Consider the following 18791-nt stretch of genomic DNA (forward strand, 5'->3'; position numbering starts at 1 on the left):
TCATTTTCAAATTCATTTATTCAGTGTTTTCCCTCGTTTACGTGGTGTGAACGTGGGTATCCATGTACTTCTTAGGTCAGGATTGACTGGGTGCCTCACCCGTGCTATGCTCTGAGTGAGACACGAGGACAGGAGGGTCCAGAGAAGGTCTGGAAGCTGAGACAAAGGTTCTGAGTGTGTCCAGGGCCCAAACCCAGAGGTCCTGGTGCTGCTGTGTGTTCTGGCTATGGAATTGGGGCAGAGAGCACAGGTAGCAGGAAAGTGTATGAGTTAGACTACAAGTCTCAGAGACCCTCAAAATAACAGTGGCTTGAAGAGAAGTTTATTCCTCTCATCTGCAGAGTCTAGAGGTGGCATGGCTGGTGGGCACACCACACTGTCAGAGACCCAGACTACTTCCTCTGTCTTGTTTTGTGCATGGCTCTGTTCCCAAGTCACCTCATGGTTCGTGATGAGAAAAGCATGGCATTCGTATTTAACACAGAGAACTTTGTGCTGGCATTGGGACACAAAAATAAACCCCATGTGGTTCCTGCCCTCGAGGATCTTAGTTCTCTTGGGAGAGACAGATGCCTGGATGACCGCCCTCCATCTGAGGTTGAATGGAAGGAGCCCTGTGTGAGAGGAACACAGGCAGGCAGGCCAGGCAGCAGAGCTGACATTTGGGACTAAAGGAAGGCTTTATGAAGGAGGTGGCATCTGATCTTGATCTTAAAGAATAATTAGTATCTTGACAGTCATCTGGGAGGCGGTTTGAGGGAGAAGGATACAGTGAAGGGAGGCATGAAGACCTGAAAGGGAAGGGAACCCCTGCTTGGAGCCCCAGGTGGCGGGTCGCTCTCCTGCCTTGTCCAAGTTGAAGTAGACCATCATTCTAGAGCAGACGTCACACAGTTGGAAAGATGTCCCCAGCTGTGTGATTAGTATGACATCCATTTTATTTTTTATTTTTATTTATTTTTTTTTTTTGAGACGGAGTCTCGCTCTGTCACCCAGGCTGGAGTGCAGTGGCCGGATCTCAGCTCACTGCAAGCTCCGCCTCCCGGGTTCACGCCATTCTCCTGCCTCAGCCTCCCGAGTAGCTGGGACTACAGGCGCCTGCCACCTCGCCCGGCTAAGTTTTTGTATTTTTAGTAGAGACGGGGTTTCACTGTGTTACCCAGGATGGTCTCGATCTCCTGACCTCGTGATCCGCCCGTCTCGGCCTCCCAAAGTGCTGGGATTACAGGCTTGAGCCACCGCGCCCAGCCGACATCCATTTTAAAAGTGAACAAAAGAACCTGGAAATAAACCAGACAAGATTGTTTTGGGGTTCTGAGATACTCGTTCTTTTGCCTGTACTTTGGAAGCAGGATCAAGCTATTCACAGGCACGCCACTCCCACTAAATATTTCACAATCCACTGAGCCCAGTGCTGTCACTGTGTTTCAGTTCTCAGAAGCCACTGACAGCATCTTCAGTGAGAAGCCCTGAGACCCAGAGTCAGAGCACTTTTTACTAGTTTTGCAAGACACAAATATTAATTGCTGTTTACTTTCCCTTTAAATTTTAGCCTCTGTGTGTGTGCAGGACTTGTAGCATAGATGAGACCTTGTGTTACCAACATTGTAAGTAATTTCTTTGATGTGGACATGCTTGGGAAACATGGACTTTCTTTATGCTGACTGTGGCTTGTTTCACAGTGAGACCCTAATAATGGGCTCAAGCCTTGACACTGGGGTCTTGGTGGGTATGCTTGCACAGGGCTGCCGTCAGGCCCAGAGCTGATGAAGCAGGGAAGATCTTTGCAGCCATGCTCACTGCACACACACACTCTTTTAATTACTTGGCTTTAATTCACGTATATTCTCCTGTAATCTCCTGCTTATAGGAGGCCCTCTTAAAACGTTTTAAACTCAGAGAAATCTTTTTTTTTTTTTTTTTTTTGAGGTGGAGTCTCGCTCTGTCGCCCAGGCTGGAGTGCAGTGGCCGGATCTCAGCTCACTGCAAGCTCCGCCTCCTGGGTTTACGCCATTCTCCTGCCTCAGCCTCCCGAGTAGCTGGGACTACAGGCGCCCGCCACCTCGCCCGGCTAGTTTTTTGTATTTTTTAGTAGAGACGGGGTTTCACTGTGTTAGCCAGGATGGTCTCGATCTCCTGACCTCGTGATCCACCCGTCTCGGCCTCCCAAAGTGCTGGGATTACAGGCTTGAGCCACCGCGCCCGGCCTAGAGAGCTCTTAAGAGCTTGTTCAATCCCACTCTCTTCTTTTCATGTGAAAGTAGTTGGATGCTGAGAAGATAAGGGACTTGCCCAATGTCTCATTGCTGTTTATGGCAAATTTGAGATGAGGCTTCTAAATTTTAGCACTGAGAACCCTTTGTAAGTGTAAAAAATGACTTCTGAATTATCAAAAATGAAATTATGTTTAGTGTAGCTTTATTGATTTTGTTTGTTTAGAGGTATGTGTATTTGTGTGTATTTTTCCTTAAATTTGGTGTTCCAGGTAGGGTATACCCAGTGATTCCCTTCACCAGCCTGATTACCTGCAAGTGCCTCCACCACCATTTTGGGGTGTACTTCATTGTCTTCAGACATTAACACCATCTACTGAGTTGAATGGGCATCAGTCCATCAGGACCGATGAAATACTCTGACAACTTATGTATTAAAGGAGTTTCAAATTTAAAATTTCACAAATGAGGCTTATGTATTTGAAGTTTCTTAAAAATAAAAACAACCAACCTGATTTCTGTACTCCCGTTCATGAAATTAGAGGCTATGTGAGGCTCACCTGCCTCCACGACAGCTGAAGTCTTGTTTTATGTGAACGCCTTCTTTTCTTTCCTCCTCCTATTTCTGATGCATGTGTAAGATGGCAGGTGATATTTCATTGCCTACAGCACTCTCAGATTCAGCACGTGAAGAGACAATGAACCACTTTAAGGACTTCAGAGGCAGCAGCATTTTTTAGCCAAGGTGTTCTTTGGGCCATTTTCCTCCTCTGCCTCTCCGGGTGTTTTCCCATCCTTTCTCAAGGGTTTGTGGTTTACCCCTTAAGTGTAGATGGAGGACATCAGATTGAAGTCTTGCTTTTTAAACTGTATCCAGAGGTTCACCAACTCTCTTTGGAATGTGTGAGCCAGAGACCGCGCCAGGGAAACAGTGGAACAGAAGTGGAAGCTGCATGTGCCATGACATCCCAACCTGGGCTCTGCCTAGGGACTACCTGAAAACCCAGACATCTGGACATGAGGGCTTGGCTCAGTGGAGTGTGGGACCATGACATGATATTTTACAGCCATGAAAAATGACTGGAGCTGGGCACGGTGGCTCACGCCTGTAATCCCAGCACTTTGGGAGGCCAAGGCAAGCGGATCACCTGAGGTCGGGAGTTCAAGACCAGCCTGACCAACATGGCGAAACCCCGTCTCTACTAAAAATACAAAATTAGCCAGGCGTGGGGGCACATGCCTGTAATCCCAGCTACTCAGGAGGCTGAGGCAGTAGATCCGCTTGAACTCGGGAGGTGGAGGTTGCAGTGAGCCGAGATCGTGCCATCGCACTCCAAACTGGGCAACAAGAGCGAAATTCGGTCTCAAAAATAAATAAATAAATAATAAAATAAAAATATGACCGGGACCAGGCTTAGTGGCTCACGTCTGTCATCCCAGCACTTTGGGAGGCCGAGATGGGTGGATCACTTGAGACCAGAAGTTCGAGACCAGCTTGGCCAACATGGCGAAACCCTGTCTGTACTAAAAATATTTTTAAAAATTAGTTGGGCATAGTGGCGGGCTCCTGTAGTCCCAGCTACTCGGGAGGCTGAGGCATGAAAGTTGCTTGAACTCGGGGGCGGAGGTTGCAGTGAGCTAAGATCGTGCCACTGCGCTCCAGTCTGGGCAACAGAGCGAGACTCTCTCTCAAAAAAAAAAAAAAGTGACTGGAAGATGCCCAGACAACAGGGAGAAATGCTGCTTATGCAGCTGAGAAAAACAGACCACAGGATGGCTTGTTGGCTGTAAGGACAGTGAAGTTAGGCCATAGATGACGGCAGAAGCAAGGGCTAAATGAGGAGAGCGGAGGCTGGTGGGACAGAACTGGCCATGAGGAGCCCCTGTTGGCCTTGACAGCTCTGTGCTAGCCAACATTTGGACTTAAAATCATCATGGGCTTGGCAGTGTGGGGAGGGTGGAAAGAGCAGAGCTGGAGATTCTCCTGGACAGGAGTCGTGAGCTCCAGAGCTGCCGATGAGCAGGTATGGTAAGCAGAAGAACTGCACTGGGGTTGCTCTGTTGTTCGGTTTTCCTTAACCACCTCCGAGCAGTTTTTTTTTTTTTTTTTTTTTTTAAAGAGAGAGGGTCTCTCTATGTTGCCCAGGCTGGAGTGCAGTGGCTGTTCACAGGCGTGATCATAACTCACTGCAGCCTCAAACTCCTAGGCTCAGGCAGTCCTCCCACCTCAGCCTCCTGAGGAGCTGGGACCACAGGTGCACTCGGCTCCGGGATAATTTTTTTTTCCTGTGGGAGGAAGAGGGCTGCTCTATTGTGTTGACTGAAACAAGATGTGTTCTCCCCCCTCTCTTTTTCTCTTTTCTTCTTAACAGAATATTGGAGAGTCTGCGCTGTGTTTCTTTGAAGTGGTTCTGTGTCCTAGCAGAGTTCCTAAGATTCCTCTTCCTCCCACTGTTTTTCTTCAGTTTGCAGTGGATAGTTCTGTGCCACGAGGTGGTTTGAAATCCTCTGGTTTTGAGGTGATGGTGATGGTTTCTATAGCAACAATTAGTTGTGTCTGCCTGGAGATGCTGGCTGTTTTTTTAATCTCTGGAAGCACCTTCGAGTGTGTTCTGGCTCACCCTGCCCAGGCTGATGGGTGCTTCCGGAGGGCCTAGGACCTGCTGAGCTGTAGGCCTCAGTGTGATTCCCTTGAGGGAGAGGCCAGCCTTTAAGCGCAAGCATCTTGCAGTGCACAAGCTGTTTTCCATTGTTGAATCAAATGTATTACACCATGTTCCAGAGAGATATAAGTCACTTTATTTACTGGTCTCTTATCTCTTCCTTTGAGGAATGTTCACTTTTCCAGATGAAATCATTGGAAACAAAATGAGTTGTGCCAGATAGTTGGGCTCTTAAAAAGCATCCCAGCTTTGGCCGGGCGCGGTGGCTCACGCCTGTAATCCCAGCACTTTGGGAGGCCGAGGCGGGTGGATCACAAGGTCAGGAGATCGAGACCATCCTGGCTAACACGGTGAAACCCCGTCTCTACTAAAAATACAAAAAAAAAAAAAATTAGCTGGGTATGGTGGCAGGTGCCTGTAGTCCCAGCTACTTGGGAGGCTGAGGTGGGAGAATGGCATGAACCTGGGAGGCGGAGCTTGCAGTGAGCTGAGATTGTGCCTCTGCACTCCAGCCTGGGTGACAGAGCGAGACTCCATCTCCAAAAAACAAAACAAAACAAAAAAACCATCCCAGCTTTGCTAATGGTGCAAAGCACTATCTTAACGTGGGCCTTACTGCCTGAGCAGCTTATAGGAGGTGACCTGGGTGGTAGAGACAAGCAGAAGACCCCATTCTTTCTTCCAGGGGACTGACGACAGACATGAATAGCCCGAGCTGAGCCAAAGCTGGTGACATGGAGGACCCAGAAACCCATGGGCCCCAGCTGGGTTGTCAGGCAGCAGGAGGGCCTCCCGTGAGGCTGGTGGTAGCCAGGGTTGAACCTCACACACCCCCAACCATGGTTGCTAAACCTGTGTGTGGTTTAGTTTAGCGTGTGCAGTAGTGTTTATGAAAGAATTCTAACCGTTAGAGTTATAGCACCTTCACATAAATGCTGTCATTATTTTCCATCTTTGAATCCTCAGTATCCATAAATCAGAATTACCCAGGCTCTTCAACTTTTCTTGTCCTGAATTCATCCAGCAATTTGCAGAGCGACTGCTTTGTATTTGACACTGGATACTGGAGCTGTAGCAGTGAGCACAACTGACAAATGTCCCTGCCCTCCTAGAGCTGTTTTTGTTTGTTTGTTTGTTTGTTTGTTTTTTGTTTTTGAGACAGTCTCGCTGTGTCGCCCAGGCTGGAATGCTATGGCACGATCTCAGCTCACTGCAACCTCTGCCTCCTGGGTTCAAGTGATTCTCCTGCCTCAGCCTCCCAAGTAGCTGGGATTACAGGCATGGGCCACCACACCCAGCTAATCCTTGTATTTTTAGTAGAAAAGGGGTTTCACCGTGTTGGCCAGGCTAGTCACAAACTCCTGACCTCAGTGATCTGCCCACTTCGGCCTCCCAAAGTGCTGGGATTACAGGCATGAGCCACCATGCCCGGCCCTAGAGCTGACTTTCTAGAGGGGCAGACAGACAAGAAATAAAACAGTTAAGTAAATTATGTAGCTCCTTAAGAGGTGTTAAGTGCTTGGGAGAGAAGAATAAAGCAGGGAGGGGGTCTGAGTGGGCTAGGGCAGGGTCAGAAAAGACCTCACTGGGGTGGGGGCTGATACAGGCCTGTGGGGCAGGAGGGAGACCATTTCAGGGAGAAGACAGCACATTGACTGTGCCTGGCAGTGCTAGGACCAACAGAGGAGCCGAGTGGAGCTTGGTGTAGGGTGGACAGCAGTGGTGGGGGGTTGGAGAGCAGGATCGGAGGACGAAGTAGCTCAGTGGAGGTGAGCAGATGCGGGCCGGGAGGACCTGGGCTTTTACTCTGCGTGGGGGGACTTAAGAGCAGCCATGTGGTCTGCCTTGCATTTTGAGAGGGTCACTGTGTTGAGAGTGGACTGAAGTCAGATTGTTAAATAATTCATGCTTTGAGAAGGCATGCAACAATACACACAGCTACAGTTCTATGGACAAGTATGAAATTAATATGTTCTAATTTTTAAAAACAGTAGCATGGATACGAAACACTGAGTTACTGTGGGAAGCTGGGAGCCCTGTTAGGGAAAAGATGACTGCAGCCACACAAAGGAGAGGTGATAGTGGCAGTGACAGTGGAGAGATGCAGGGGGTCTGGTCTTCTCTTTGGCATTTTGGAGGCAAGGCCGGTCCAGGAGATGCTCATGGACCTCTCCTACTCCCTAAAGCTGGGGGCGGGGGGTCTTGTGGGAACCTCCCTTCCTTCCAGTATGGGGCCATTCATGAAGCAAAGTCAGGTATTCTCCATGGTTTTTTTTTTTTTTTTTTTTTTTTAAGAGACCAGGTCTCACTTTGTCACCCAGATTGAAGTGCAGTGGCACAGTCGTAACTCACTGCTGCCTCAAATTCCTGGGCTCAAGCAGTCCTCCCGCCTCAGCCTCCTGAGTAGCTGGGACTCACAGGTGTGCACTACCACACCTGGCTAATTTTATTTTTTTATTTATTTTAGAGGTGGGATCTCACCATCTTGCCTAGGCTGGTCTTGAATTCCTGGCTTCAAGCAGACCTCCCACCTTGGCTTCTCAAAGTGCTGGGATTACAGGCGTGAGCCACCATGCCCAGTCAGGGTAAATTTTTAGAAGAAATAGTTGAGGATGAAGTAGCTCAGTGGAGGTGAGCAGATGCGGGCCGGGAGGACCTGGGCTTTTACGCTGCACAAGGGGCTTAAGAGCAGCAATGTGGTCTGCCTTGCATTTTGAGAGGGTCACCTTGTTGAGAATAGACTAAAGTTGGATTGTTAAATATGTCATGCATTGAGAAGGCATGCAACAATACATACAGCTACAGTTCTGTGGCCAGTTATGAAATGAATATGTTCTCATTTTTAAAACCAGTAGCATGGGCACAAAACTGAGTTACCATGCAGCTTATCTGTGACGTCAGATTAGTCCTTTCTAAAGTGCACCCGGCCCCACAGAAGCATGTGAGCATCCACTTTGCTGGGTGCTGGGACAGGCACAGCACTCACTCCCTCTGCCTTTGCCGGAAAGACCCCTCCCCTGTCCTTCTCATGCCCACTGCCCATCTTCCTGCAGTCCTCAGAGAGGTTGCATTCTGTCTCAGTAAGCCCGCCCCCACCCCCAGGTCTTTTAGGGTGCCCTACTTCTCTGTGTCCTGGTGCTTTTCACACCATATAGCTGTTTTTAGTTTGCCGTGTGCCAATCTGCCCTAGTAGGATGTCAGCCCCAGGAGGGCAGGGACCCAGTCTGCCTTGTTCACTGCCCCTCCCCAAGCTTAGGAGAGTGCCTGGCACATAGTAGATGTTCAAATGGTAAATATGTCCCTTATCAAAGGATCCTCTCACCTTGGGCCCAAACAGTGGCTTAGAATAAATCATTATTTCCCAACCACTGAAAAATCTCCCCCCAGATAATGAAGAGGAAACAAGCTGCAGGTCAATCTGTGCTCAGTGCAAGGCCTGTGGAGCAGCCAGAACCCAGCCAGCCGGATGTGCTGGGGCCGTGGCAGCGAGGATGTCCACCTCTGCCTACCTTTGCAGTTAGAGGATTAGAGCGGGGCGGAGGGGCTTTCTCCCGAGGCCAGCTTTCAGGAGAGATGAGCAACATGGTCTTTTTACTCACAATGTTCTAACTTTATGAAAATAGGCTTTTGGCCTAAAAAATGACCTGTTCTTTTGTCTGGTTATGGAATAAATTAAGGGTATTAAGGGGGAGCTTGATGTCCTTGTGTAACATGTCACTTGTTTACCTGTTATCAAGCCCAAAGGGGAGGAAGGAGGTTATGCCAGCTTCCAGCCTGTGCCAAGGGCACCTTGGCAATCTCTGTTAACCTCTGAGACTCTGCACACTATCTAAGGAATGGCTCTGACTCACTGTACTTACATACATTGTTAGCAGAAGTCACTGGAATCTGAGATCTGGAACTGTTTCAGTACCTCAGTCATTCTCTGATTCCCAGATTCCTGAGAAGTGCCCCTTAGAACAAAAGGGCGTGGTGGCTTACACCTGTAATCCCAGCACTTTGGGAGGTCGAGGCAGGTGGATCACCTGAGATCAAGAGTTTGAGACCAGCCTGGCCAACATGGCGAAACCCTGTCTCTACTAAAAATGCAAAAATTAGCCCGGTAAGGTGGCGTGCGCCTGTAATCCCAGCTGCTCGGGAGGCTGAGGCAGGAGAATGAACCCGGGAGGCGGAGGTTGCAGTGAACTGAGATCGCACCACTGCATTCCAGCCTGGGCAACGACGGAGTAAGACTCTGTCTCAAAAAAAAATTTAAAAAGCTTCTAAACGAAGTTCCCAAAAGTTAGAAAAACTATTTTCTGGTTTCTCATTGCTCCCTTTTCATAGCATCCTGTTTGTGTTTTATGGATACACAACCCTTGAGTCTCTCCAAGAATTCTCACCAGATTTCATTAGAATTTCTCTCTTGTTCCCTCAAGTATTTGTTTTCCCCAGATGTCCGTTTGAACTTTATGAAAAGACTGGGCTGATGGCATAGGAAGCTGAGCTGGTTCCTTCTTGGCCCTTCCCCTAAATGGGAGAGTGGCCACATCTCTGTATGAGGCTGGGCAAGGGGCTTCCCTGAAAGTCATCTGCCCTTGATGGCTTGGCTCCAAATGCAGCTGTTTTTTTTTTTTTGTTTGTTTGTTTTTTTTGAGACTAGTCTCATCCTGTCGCCCAGGCTGGAGTGCAGTGGCGCGATCTCCGCCTCCTGGGTTCAAACGATTCTCCTGCCTAAGCCTCCCGAGTAACTGGAACTACAGGCACGTGCCACCACGCCCGGCTAACGTTTTGTAGTTTTAGTAGAGACGGGGTTTCACCGTGTTAGCCAGGATGGTCTCTATCTCCTGACCTCATGATCTGCCTGCCTTGGCCTCCCAAAGTACTGGGATTACAGGCGTGAGCCACCGTGCCCAGCCCAAATACAGTTTTTAAAATGACCCTGGGCCAGACGCAGTGGATTACTTGAGCCCAGGAGTTCAAGACCAGCTTGGGCAATAGGACGAAACCCCGTCTCTACTGGAAATACAAAAGTTAGCTGGGCATGGTAGCGTATGCCTTCTAGCTACTGGGGAGGCCGAGGTGGGAGAATCACTTGAGCTGAGGAGGTTGAGGCTGCAGTGAGCTGTGATCACGCCACTGCACTTCAGCCTGGGTGACAGATTGAGACCCTGTCTCAAAAAAAAAAAAAAAAAGACCATCATAATTCATGATAATTAACCCTCACTCCTGCCACTCACAACTTTGCATTTCTCAACCCTGAGCTTAGTGTTCCTAAGGCCTTGTCTCCAGCACTGGCATTTTTAGGTGGTTTTCTTCTCCCGGCGCATACCTGGCCGCTCTCTTCCAGCATGTACTCCACCATGGGCGGCACGGCCTTTTTTCTGTGTTGTTACAGCTTCCACCTCATAATTCAGCAGGTCTTTGGGAGGAAGGAGAAGGAGGTGTGTCTGCCTCCCTTGAATTTGTTTCTTTCCAAAAAAATGACACTATAATGGCAATGCTGTGATGTCATTATTTTGGGGAAGAAACAAATTCAGAGGAACTACATGGGAAACATATTTTCTTATCTGTTTTTGCCATTGTGATGGCAAAGAATCCAGAATAACTCAGCACACACCACCCCATCCTAAAGGTTTATTTCAAAATCACCTGTTGGAATTCGGATGGCATGCTTCTGGTTCATCTTGCAAGGCACCCAGGGTAGCCTGTGAGAGCGAGTTCAAGTCTGGAGTGTGTGCAGGAACAGTCTCCCTCATGTGTAGCCCTTGTTCAGAGTTCACAGAACTCATTCAGCTTTGAATTGCGGTATTGGAGCTCAGTTTCTTTTTTAGATTTTTTCTTATTTTTAATTTTTAAAGTTCTTTTAGAGACCAGGTCTCACTCTGTCACCCAGCCTGGAGTGCAGCAGTATGATTGTAGCTCACTGCAGCCTCCAGCTCCTGGGCTCAAGTGATCCTCCCACCTCAGCTTCCTGAGAAGCTGGGACTACAGGTGTGTACTACCACACCTGCTAATTTTTCTTTTCTTTTTTTTTAAATAGAGATGGGGGTCTCACTGTGTTGGCCAGGCTGGCCTCAAGTGATCCACCTGCTTTAGTCTTTCAAAGTGTTGAGATTTCCAGGCATGAATCACCGTGCCTGGCTGAGCTCAGTTTTGTTTGTTTGTTTTTGTTTTTTTTTTTTTGAGACGGATTATCACTCTGTCGCCCAGGCTGGAGTGCAGTGGCGCGATCTTGGCTCACTGCAACCTCCACTTCCCGGGTTCAAGTGATTCTCCTGCCTCAGCCTCCTGAGTAGCTGAGATTACAGGTGCATGTTACCACACCCAGCTAATTTTTGTATTTTTAGTAGAGACACAGTTTCACCATGTTGGCCAGACTGGTCTTGAACTCCTGATCTCGTGATCCGCCTGCCTCGGCCTCCCAAAGTTCTGGAATTACAGGCATGAGCCACCACGCCCAGCCTGAGTTCATTTTCTTTAGGAAGAAATAATTAGTCAACCACTGGGTGCCAGACAGTCTGAAATGTACAAAAGAAGTGCCAGATGAGTCCCTGTCCTTGGAAAGACCAGGGATGACTCATTTGTCTGTCACTTTGCACTTTCTCAAAATTATTTCACAGCTGTCACCCCTGAGCCTCTTAATGCCCTGGGAGGTAACGAGAGCCCCTGTTGTACTGCCTTACAGACGAGGACAGTGGCTCTCAGAGGGGACAAATAGCTGAATTACAGAGGTGGAGCTGAGACTCATTTTCAACTCAATATCACACTCTCTTCCCAGGAACTTTACCTTCCAGATGAGAAGCCCCCAGTAAATTACTAAATACACATTTATATATTTTTTGCATTAATAAATTGATTTTCAAAGGTTCCAGCACTGTGTGGCATTAGAGAGCAGCTTGTCCCACACATGTGCACAGGTATGGTAAAGGTCATTGTAGTGGGCTCAACCTGGAAGAATGAATGAAGCAGAGCCAGGAAACATGCCCTACCTGACCTCCTTTTGAAGAAACAATCGCTCTCAGTGTCCTTAGCTTACATATTTCTTCAGCTCAAAGGGTGCTGCAAGCAGATTCATTTTTATGGTTAAGGACGTATGTGTGTCAAAAAAAATTCTGAGTGGTACTTCCTGACAGGCCCAGCGCCTTTGGGGATGTGGTAGAGATCAGGATCAGTGCGGAAGCCCCAAGGCTCCAGCCTCCCTGGCAGGTGGTGGGACTCTGGATAATCCTCCTGCCCTTTCTTCTTTTCACTGCCAAAGATTGCGGATTCTGGAAATGCCTGGTAGCTGGGCATGTGGTGTCTTGCTGGAGTTGGGCAGCATGGAGTCCGATGGTCTGGGCTGAGTCCCAGCCTAGCACTTACGAGCTGTGGGTCTGTGACCAGTGATTTGAATTATCTGTATCTTGGTTGCCTTTTCATCAAATGGAGACAATAATACATCTTTTGTAGGATTTTTGAGGTACAAAAATAATATATCTGAAGCTCACCTCACCCACCTGTTGACGCTGAGAGGTACTGAGTAGCTGGTAGCTGCTTAGATGGTGGTTTATCCCACTTCTACAAAATTCATAACCTGGACTCCCAGGTGGAGCAGCAGAACTGCATCCGGGTAAAGTAGTCTTGCTTGATTTGATGCAAACATGACAGACTCCAGGCAAGAGAACTGTCTTTGGAGGACGAAATGCAGTCATTGAATAGGTTTTGAACACTGCATGGTGCCATGAGGCAGCTCTTCTAGCTCCTGGGACTCCCTGTGAGGTTGAGCATGGCTATTCTAGGCTGTGGCCTGTCTGCAGTGGCCCTGGTCTGCAGCTGGTTCCTACTCAGGATAGGGTCATGCCCACCGTAGCAACTGATATCTGCAAAGGACATTTTTACTTCACAAAACATTTTCACATCCTTCTCAGTTGACCCTCACCATGATTCTGCCAGGCAAGTGGGGGTAATATTGGTACAGTAAACATTATATTTAAATACCGTTGCCCTGGGACTGAGTGTTCTCATGCAACAAATGGCACCATTAAGGCATAAAAAGGTAGGGCATAGCCAGGCAGTGGCACACACCCTGTAGTCCTAGCTACTTGGGAGGCTGAGGCAGGAGGATCCCTTGAGCCCAGGAGTTCCAGGCCAGCCTGGGCAACATAGTGAGATCCCATCTCTAAAAAAAAAAAAGAAAAGGGCAGAGAGCACCAATCAGTGAGGAAATGCAGATGAAACCACTGTGGCTTACTAACACCACCTGAAAGGCCAAGATTGACAGACTGTTCCTGGAAATAGGACTGTAGCGGTAGTTCGTCACGGCACAGGGCAGGCCAGTGCATGTTCACTTTTTTTGTTTGGTTGGTTTTTTTTGAGATAGGGTCTTGCTCTGTTGACCAGGCAGGAGTGCAGTGGCCCAGTAATAGCTCACTGCAGCCTTGACCTCCTGGGCTCAAGCAATCCTCTCGCCTCAGACTCCCGAGTAGCTGGGACCACAGGTGCGTGCCACCATACTTGGCTAATTTTTTTTATTTTTTACTTTTTGTAGAGATGGGGTCTCACTATGTCGCCCAGGCTAGTCTTGAGCTTCTGGGCTCAGGCATTCCTCCTGCCTTGGCCTCTCAAAGTGCTGGGATTACAAGCGTGAGCCATCATGTCTGACCCATATTTAGTTTTTCATGTTGTATGTTCTAGAATATTTGAACTCAGCACTGAGGTGGTTAAGATCAGTGGTGAAGAGCATGACTGCTGTTGGCCTGCCTTTCTTAAGGTCTCAGCTCCTCTGCTTGGGCAAGCTCCTAACCCTTTCTGTGCCCCAGGTTCCTTGCTTTGACAGTGCCCATGGCGAAACCGCTACCCCATAGAGTTCTTAGGACTAAATGGAGTGCATGCATGTAGTGCATGGGGCACAGCGTCTGGCACATGAGGAGTCGCCATAGGGGTGGGTATGACTGGCCTCTTTGTTGTTGAAGAAGGGAGTGCTGGTGGCAAGGTCACAGTGGTAGGTGGCAGCCTCACCAAAAGTGCTTATCCCAGTAGAAACAATGACGGGAAAACAAAAATCAAACCCAGTCTCAGTCATCAACATTTCTCAGAACCTTTGGGTGGCTTGCTCTGGTGATTCTAAGAACAATGGCTATCACTTTTAGGGTGTCAGGTGTGTGCCAGGTGACTTAACGTCACTGCTGGACCTTCTCCGTGCCTGCGAGGAAATCGCCTTCTTACTGGGTTGAGAGGCTGCCTCTTGAGAGCTGCTGGTGTGTCCCTGCACATGGATGACGTTTGAAGTCATGGGAGTTCCACAGATCAGTGCTGGGAGGGGTGGGAGGAGCCATAGAGCGAACTGCAAGGTGTGCAGTGTGGTTGGGAGAGGAAAGGGAGGCTCATCAGGGTGAGAGCGGGGAGCCAGGAGAGTCCCATACGATGAGGCTGGTGCGGGGCTCCGTGGGAGGGACGAGGTGGTTGGACAGGGCCCCTGCTGCTCATGTCCCAGAGCAGGGGCAGGAGAGAGGGGACTTAGGAGTTGTCATTGAGAACTCAGCTCGGTGCCTGCGCTCAAGCCCCCCCTCCCCACCCTCCACCCCCCCTCCCCACCCTCCACCCCCCCTCCCCACCCTCCACCCCCCCTCCCCACCCTCCACCCCCCCTCCCCACCCTCCACCCCCCCTCCCCACCCTCCACCCCCCCACAGGTTGTTGCTCTGTGAACATCAGAAATGAGTTCCCAGCTTGGCCACGGTTGTACTATCAGTTGGGTTTTCTTTTTGGTGCAGATTCTTGTCCCCCAGGTCCTCCCCTTTACCTGCATTCCTTGTGACTGTGGAGCTGAAGGAAGTAGCAAGGACACTTTGAAGCCCAGGGTGCAGACCAAGGACAATGCTCCCATTGAGGGAGGCCCTGCCATGGCTTGTGACCTGGGGGTACTGAAACCTTCATCTCATTTAACCTTCACTGGTTAAACGAGCTGGTAAAGCACAGCTCAGGAACTGGGGCGCAGAGAAATGACATGGCTTTCTGAGGTCACCCAGCTGGCCTGTGGTAGAGCTGGGATTTCCCGCCTTCCACCGTCCCAGGCCTTCTCCATGGGCACCTCATCTGCATTACCTCACTGACTCTTTGGGCAGGAGACTTTCATTTCTTCCCCTCAGTCTCTGTCTCTTTGGGTTTTCTATACCTTGCCTCAGTGTCCCCTTAGGGCTTCAGATATCTTTGCTAGATTCTAACTGCACAGTTCATTTTTTTTTTTCTTTCTTTTTTTTTTTTGAGACGGAGTCTCGCTCTGTCGCCCAGGCTGGAGTGCAGTGGCCGGGTCTCAGCTCACTGCAAGCTCCGCCTCCCGGGTTCACGCCATTCTCCTGCCTCAGCCTCCGGAGTAGCTGGGACTACAGGCGCCCGCCACCTCGCCCGGCTGGTTTTTTGTATTTTTAGTAGAGACGGGGTTTCACCATGTTAGCCAGGATGGTCTCGATCTCCTGACCTTGTGATCCGCCCGTCTCGGCCTCCCAAAGTGCTGGGACTAACTGCACAGTTCAATGAGACCTTGTATAAGATGTGCTTGGAGGGTTCAGATGAAAGTGTAGTTGATTATGAATTATTCCAGCTCAAGAACTGAAGTGGTGGTGCAGAGCTTCCTAAAGTCATTTCTATTGGGTCTGAAATGCCTTGTGCCATTTTATAAAAAGAGATGTGTCTTCCTAATTCTGTTTTACTTAATAAAGATGTATATAATCTTGGAGAATGTCTAAGTTGGGAGGTGACAGATTTGTGGCAGGGAGCAGCTGGCTGAGCATTAAGATGAACCCTAAGTAATGCACATGGGGATAGTTGAGCTGATGGCATCACAGATTGAGCTGTGGCCACAGAAGATGCCCGTGGGGTACGCTTGTCCCTCGTTGCACCTGAAGGCATTCTATAGGATGTCACTGTTGCTGCGTACAGTGCTGTGATGAGATCCCAGACAGATGGTCCCAGACAGAAGGAAAGTGAACAAGTATGGGCCTTTCCCAGCTCTGCCACCATGTGACCGGAGAATGTCCCTTTCCCTTGCTGGTTGTTCCTTGTTCCTTTTGGTCAGCTAAGAGCATATATCCTGTCTGATGCCCTTGGCAGACCCATGATCTTGGTTATATTACCTCTCTGCTCAGTGATTCAGGCTCTTACTCCTAAAGGCTGACCACTGTGCTGAGCCTCTCCTTGGCTCCTGGCACTTAAGTGGGCTCTTAAATCTTAGGCCCGGTGTGGTGGCTCATTCATGTAATCTCAGCAATTTGGGAGGCCAAGGCAGGAGGATCGCTTGAGCCCAGGAGTTTGAGACCAGCCTGGGCAACAGTGACATCCCAGTTTCCACACACAAATTTTTTTTTTTAACTAGCTGGGTGTGGTAGCACGTGCCTATAGTCCCAACTACTCAGGAGGCTGAGACGAGAGGATTGCTTGAGCCCATGAGTTCGAGGCTGCAGTGAGCTGTGATCATGCCACTGCACTCCAGCCTGGATGACAGACAAGACGCTTTGTCAGTCAGTCAACCAATCAGTCAGACCGTCAATCAGTCTTGTGGAAAACTGCGTCAAGACCACAGCTGCCTCCAGACAGAATCTGAATTCCTCTGCCCAAGTGGCTCAGGTGTCAAGCTGCCTCTCAGTCCGGAGCAGGGGCCTGCTCTTCACTGCAGCTTCTCCCGTGGCTGGCCAGGCAGCCCAGCTGGCGGCTTGATTGGGCCACTTTGAGACTCACCTGAGCCCAAAGCCCTGCTATTCCCTGAGAAGCCTGGAGCAGAGACCAGCTGCTCTGGGTAGAAAACTTTCTGCTGCTGAAACATGGGGTGAGGCAACTCCAGGAGGACCCTGGCTAGTAGCATAGGAGTCCATAGAAAAAAGGCTCACACCTGTAATCCTAGCACTTTGGGAGGGCAAGGTGGGTGGATCACTTGAGGTCAGGAGTTTGAGACCACCTGGCCAACATGGCGGAAACCCCGTCTCTACTAAAAAATACAAAAATTAGCCAAGCATGGTTGCGCATGCCTGTAATCCCAGCTACTGGGGAGGCTGAGACACTAGAGTTGCTTGAACCTGGGAAGCAGAGGTGTCAGTGAGCTGAGATTGCACTACTGTACTCCAGCCTGGGCAACAGAGCCAGATTCCACCTCAAAAAAAGAAAGAAAAAATTGCTGTGAGAGGTGGCATCAGGGCCCAGGCCAAGTGGCCTGTCCAGCCTTTGTGAATCCTAGTGGTTCACATGACACACTGCCCCTATGATTATGGAGCAGAGCCCCAACCAGCGTGGGAGAACCCCTTGCTGGAGTTCTCTCCATGAGAGCCTGGTTAGGATCGTGCACGCATCTTAGTCCTGCAGCTGTCTCCTCACAGCGGCAATGTCTTTGTAGGACTTGGCTTTGAAGTACCGTTATCTGTTGCGGACTTTGTCTCTCTTGCTACACAGCAGTGTTTTACCTTTAGGAGCTCTGCAATCCACCAGATTAAGCCCTTTTAATTAGCGATCCAATTGTAGGTTATGGGAAGCCTGATTTACTTAACTTTGAGATTGTTTTTGGAAAACATCTGGATGTCATGGAGAGAATATTACCTTAGCAAGCAGGCAGAGCTGGTGTCAAATACTAGTCTCCACCACCCATTACTTGGACAACCGTGGACAAATTACTGAACATCAATTTTCTTGACTTTAAAATAGAGACAGAAGTAATGATAGTAATGATAATTACTATATAATAATAATAGTGGCAATAATTCATTATTTACTATGTTCATAGCACTTACTAAGGGTATATAACGGTACTTAGTGAGGTCGTAGCACTTACTAAGGGCCAAGTATTGTTTTAAGCTCTTGTGTGTATTTGACTCACAGCAATTCTCTATTGTAGGTTCCATTATTGTCTCTTTTTTTTTGAGATGGAGTTTTGCTCTTGTTGCCCAGGCTGGAGTGCAGTGGCATGATCTCGGCTCACTGCAACCTCCACCTCCTGGGTTCAAGCGATTCTCCTGCCTCAGCCTCCCTAGTAGCTGGGATTACAGGCATGTGCCACCACGCTTAGCTAATTTTATATTTTTAGTAGAGACAGGATTTCTCTGTCTTGGTCAGGCTGGCCTCGAATTCCTGACCTCAGGTGATCTGCCCGCCTTGGCCTCCCAAAGTGCTGGGATTACAGGCGTGACTGCGCCCGGCTGTTGTCTCTCTTTTACAGATAAGGCACGCGAGGCACAGAGAGGGTAGGTAACTTGCCCACTGTTGCCCAGCTCGTAAGTAATGCGTCTGGAATTCAAGCCTAGGCAGCCTGACTCTGGAGTCTGTGTTTCTTACTACAATTCCAGGTTGTCTCACAGAGAATCATGAAGAGTCATGTGATAACATACGGAACAGGACCTAGAACAAAGTCTTGCACCTTGTTGGTGCTCAAAACAAGTTGGCCACTCTGTCTCACCCCTTCCTGTTGCTAAGCTAAGGCTTTGGACTGTTGTCTGTGGCAGTGAGGAAGGTCTCAGATCTCTGGCTGTGTGTTCTGAACATAGGGTAAGGTAAAGAAAGATGGGGTCACCTTTTTACCAAAAAATCAGACAGTTTCATCTTGGCTGTGGACAGGTCATCACACTAGCAAGGTGTGGTTTGTGCTTATGGGAGTCTTTCAGTTTCTTCCCTCCAGCAGGGGAAATAATTGCCACCTTTACCCTTGCCTAGATTGTAGATTGCTGAATCTGTTTCTCAGAAGTGATCCATTTAGCTTTCCAGCTGAGCCACACACAGTGTCAGAATAAACTGGTCTGAATTTGGGGCTTCAGTGGCTGAGTCAGTAAAGGTGGAGTTGAGTGGGGACGGTGCTCAACACAGGTGGAATGTGGTAGACACTCTGGAGAGGGGAGTCGGGTGTCACAGGTGGGATGGCCTCCACTCATGTTTTATCCCAGGTCCTAGCCCTACCAGTTAGGTAGAGTAGGCCGGGATGG

The 18791-nt window shown here is 49.1% G+C and overlaps 1 protein-coding gene across 39 annotated transcripts in view; it reads left to right on the forward strand.

The window, feature by feature from the left end:
- PACSIN2 (protein kinase C and casein kinase substrate in neurons 2) overlaps window positions 1–18791 on the forward strand; it is a 146227-nt gene that overhangs the window by 84237 nt on the left and 43199 nt on the right. The window lies entirely within an intron of this gene.

This window comes from Macaca mulatta, chromosome 10, assembly GCF_049350105.2.
Source record: "Macaca mulatta isolate MMU2019108-1 chromosome 10, T2T-MMU8v2.0, whole genome shotgun sequence".
NCBI classification, from domain to species: domain Eukaryota; kingdom Metazoa; phylum Chordata; class Mammalia; order Primates; family Cercopithecidae; genus Macaca; species Macaca mulatta.